The sequence below is a fragment of the Chinchilla lanigera genome, unplaced genomic scaffold (genome assembly GCF_000276665.1).
Source record: "Chinchilla lanigera isolate Chin_1 unplaced genomic scaffold, ChiLan1.0 scaffold00139, whole genome shotgun sequence".
In the NCBI taxonomy this organism is placed as follows: Eukaryota; Metazoa; Chordata; class Mammalia; order Rodentia; family Chinchillidae; genus Chinchilla; species Chinchilla lanigera.
Window position 1 is genome coordinate 1,741,084 of NW_004955540.1, and position 4,117 is coordinate 1,745,200.

Below are 4,117 nucleotides of genomic sequence, written 5' to 3' on the forward strand. Positions count from 1 at the left end.
ATGGATGGGTGTCTGAGAGCTTTTAACACTTGCGCAGTGCGCTGAACACGATGCCATATGCATCCTTTCATCCTTGCTTAACCCTATGAGCTAGGCATTCCTGTCTCCAGTTTGTGGTGGAGGAAACAGGCTCAGTGAGACAAAGAGACCTGACCAAGCCACGGAGCAAAAGCAGAGCTTATATGTGGAGCCAGGCCTGCCTCCACGGCTTTAACCGCTGCGTCGCAGCAGGTCCCTAGATGAACAGGCCTCATAATGAAAAAGTGGACACAAGTGCAGCCAGGAAAGCAGCAGTAGCTACTGCCCTGGGGTCCATACTTGGGATTCATCTGGATTTTATTTCTTTATTCATTTCTCTAGCAACTGTGTGTTGATTTTTTTTTTTCCAGTACCGGGAATCGAACTCACAACCTTGCACTTGCCAAGCAGGCACTGTGCCGCTGAGCTAAATCCCCAGCCCCCCATGTGTTGATTTATTTATTCATTCCCCAACTACACTGTTCATTGTACTAATAAGAGCCTCAGTTATGAAGCACTTTGATATGCCAGGCCCCATCCTAAGTGCTTATGATCAGACCGCTTTGTCTTCACAACCCTGTGATGTAAGCACTCCCCTCCGTCCTTCTGTAGAGGAGGAGATGTGGCACAGAGAGGTCAGCTACCTGGCCCAAGGCAAAACAGCTCCTAAGCAGAGTGGCAGCACAAGATCCCAGGCACCCACAGGGGCCACAGGTGTGCCATGGCGGGCACTAGGCACCATGCAGATGCTTGGAGAGGGAGCTGCCCGGCCTCAGGGCAAAGCGCTTCAGAGACCCTGGTGGGGTAGAGACCTCCCGCCCTCTGGGAGTCTGAGCAGACCGGCGGGGAGCATTCATTAGACCAAATCAAGCCGGATTAAATAAATGCTGTAATTGAGCAAAGTAACTGTGTGGACACCCAACGAAGGGCATAATTATGCCACTTTGCCCAAGTCAGGAGGGTCTGCTGGAGTGGGTGGCATCAACACTGGCCATGAATGAGGAGGAGCAGTGTCTGGACGTGTGTCAGATACTCTATTCAGCTGCTAGCAGCAGAAACCCTGGCTCCGTGTGACTGCGCCACCTCAAGGCTCATTGGTGTCAGCAGTAGCAGGAGTGGGACAATGCCTCTGTGTACCACGGGGAGCCCAGATGTCTTTCCACTCTACCGTCCTTAGGTGTAGGCCTTAGACTCTTCATCGCTTGGTAGGAAGATGGCTGCTGTGTCTCCAGGCTTCACATATGCATTCCAAGAAAGAACAAGAAAGATGAATGAGAATGACTGAGATGAGTTTGGGAAGGGACTTCTGTCCTCAGTGCATCATCCAGAGCAGGAAGCGGGAGCGATCAAGTATTTGCTGCCATGAGCAAGCTGGGGTCCAGCTCATGCACAGAGGAAGGCAGGGTTGGCTGGTAGAGAGTTCGCTGCCCACGGCGAGAAGCTGTGTCCCTGGTGAAAGTGCCCTGGATCCGGGAGCTGTCTGCTTACTCGGGGAGTGGACTGAGAGCCTTGGGAAGGTTGCTGATGGATATAGGTAGATGCAGAGGCAGCACTTTCAGTCTGCGGTACTCGGAAGCCATAGCAGGTTTCGGGGAAGGGGTGACGTGTGGTTGAAGAAAGCAAGGTGAGGGCTGACAGCTTTGTCCCTTGTGCAGACAGCCCCGTGTGGATTTTATCTGAACTGGGCTCCACGGGGTTCAGACCAGGGCGTAAAGAGGCCAGTGTGCAGTAAATAAGTGTGGGTGCAGGTTGTCCTCAGGTCCTGCCAGTTAGAATCGCAAGCTAAGCTGAGTTCGGCAGCCCTCACCAGGAAGGGGACCTACTCTCCTTCCTCCATAACCCTGGGGTAGAAGGGTACCTCCCTCCCTAAACGTGCATTTACTTCCCCCCAAACTCTGGCTTTCTGGGTTCCAGATGCAGATCCGCCCCAGCATACCTGCATTCCTCACCCCCAGCTGTGCTGTCCATGGAGAAGGTACTGTGGGAGGCCATCCATCTGGCCTCCATCCACGACCACTGCAGCTTCCCCACTGCTCTCTGACTCTCAGTGTTTCTGGCTTTATGATTCAGGGTTACTACTTGGCTTTGTGTCTCTCAGTCTCGTACCTAAAATGCAGATCATTCCAGAAGCTGGAAAACTAAGAAGAGATTTATAAAAGGGTTGGCGCAGCCCATGACACATGGATTGTGCTCAACAGACCATCACCACCCTCTTCATCGTCACGGCCACCTCCTGCTGGACAGGACTTCGTTGTGTTCTTTTATGTTTTGTTTTGTTTTTTTGGTACCGGGAATCGAACTCATGACCTCAGGCTTGCCAGGCAAGTGCTTATGCTGCTGAGCTACATCCCCGGCTTTGTTGTGTTCTTGAGGTCTAAGTAACTAACGGGTGGGGTTTTCCTCAGTCCTGGGACCTTCTGTGTCCCCATCTCTTCCCTGTCCCCTCCTCCCATGCATCCACACACTCATTTTGTGGCAAACATGAGCCACTTGGAATGGAAAACTCTCTTGGGAGCACCCAGTGAGACTCTGGTGTGGTGGCCAAGCACTGCAGCGAGCCGAGGGGCAGGGTCTCACCTGATGCTCATTCAGGAAGGATGCTCGACCGCCTAGGCCCCTGTGGAGGACAGTGAGGTGGCGCTGTGTTTAGTACGGACAAAGTGGTTACATTTTGAACTGAAAAAGAATTCCTCTCTCCCCTCCCCAGCTTCTCTGAGTCTCCACCCTATGTTGAACAGGTTGTGATTTTAAGAACATCCACCCACAATCTGTTTCCTGTTCCTATGCTCACAGCCATGCATTTAAGAGGGCTTGGCTGGCAATGCTGTGTGTGGAACAGGCCCCGCAGAGGAACAAGCCTGACAGCAGTGCATCAGTGACCACCCAAACTTTCAGAGGAGAGAAAGAGGACCAGGGCCAGAGTCAGTTTTCCAGCTGCCACCCCCACCCCCGCCTGTACCCCACGTGGATAGTTTATCTGATAGAAGCCTCAGTTCACACCCCGCCTTCCTCTTTCTCCCCCTCTGCCCCCAATAAAGAAACACAGAGATTAAATCTTGTTGCACAATGTTTCATTGCAGTACTGTTTACCACATAACAGGGTCTGCAGTGAATGAAATTCACATGCTATTGATCCACACTAGATCAATATGAAGGAATGCGACCCAGGCATCCCCTCAGTATAAGTTTGTGGTATAATTTGAGCGGGCACAGGCTTAGTTTGGGATGGAAGGGTGGGAAGCCCATGCTGGGTTTACCTTACTGGGGGAAACCAGCAAAACCCTGGAACCCTATTCAGAGTGAGGAATAGATTCCTGTACCCCCAGGGCCTCTGACGGTAACCAGAGAGAGTCAGCTCCTTTTTTGGAAGGGAAACCTCCCTGTTGGGGTCCGGGGCCCAATGGTAAGAGAGAAAAGGCTGCCAATGAGGAGAGGAGGAGGTTATGAATGAGAGTTCCGAGGTGCAGATTCTCCTTGGCCTGGTTAGATCCTGCAGTTGTGGGCTGCAGGACGCTGAGGAGGGCCCAGAAATGTACATGAAGTGGAAGCTGGGCAGCACGCATATGCACAGCCTTGACTGCGCACAGGTGACAGTTTAAACCCGTGTGGCAGGAAGATTTGAGAAAAACACTCCTCACTGGGGCCAACCCCAGTGTTCCCCCAGTTAAGCCTAACAAATGGAGGGCACATATACACACAGCGGCACAGGGCCGCTACACACCCACACATACCCCACACAGTTTGCCTTCATAACAGTGGTAAATAGGGAACAGTGTATAATCCCATTGTAAAGAGGAAACCAGGCTCAGAGAGGTCAGCACTGCTGAGGGTCACAGCGGGAAGGCAGTGGAGCCAGGGTGCAAACTCAAACTGGCTTAGTTCCAGAGCTCCCCAAAGTGTGTGTAAAGCTACCGAAGACTCAGCCCACACCGGCTGGAAGGGGGTGTGGGGAGAAGGACTATTTTACAACACACTTTGGGTGAGTGTGGTTGTGCACACCTGTAATCCCAGCTACTCAGGAGGTTGAAACAGGACTGAAAGTTCAAGGCCAGTCTGGGCAACTTAAGAAAGGCCCTGTCTCAAAATAAAAAATGGCTGA

General features: G+C 52.2%; 1 long non-coding RNA gene across 1 annotated transcript; it reads left to right on the forward strand.

The window, feature by feature from the left end:
• Positions 1 to 1,246: 1,246 nt before the first annotated feature.
• On the forward strand, positions 1,247 to 3,072 carry LOC106147296. The gene is made up of 2 exons (XR_001232127.1): positions 1,247 to 1,993; positions 2,136 to 3,072. It is a non-coding gene; the product is annotated as an uncharacterized LOC106147296 (long non-coding RNA).
• Positions 3,073 to 4,117: the final 1,045 nt, after the last annotated feature.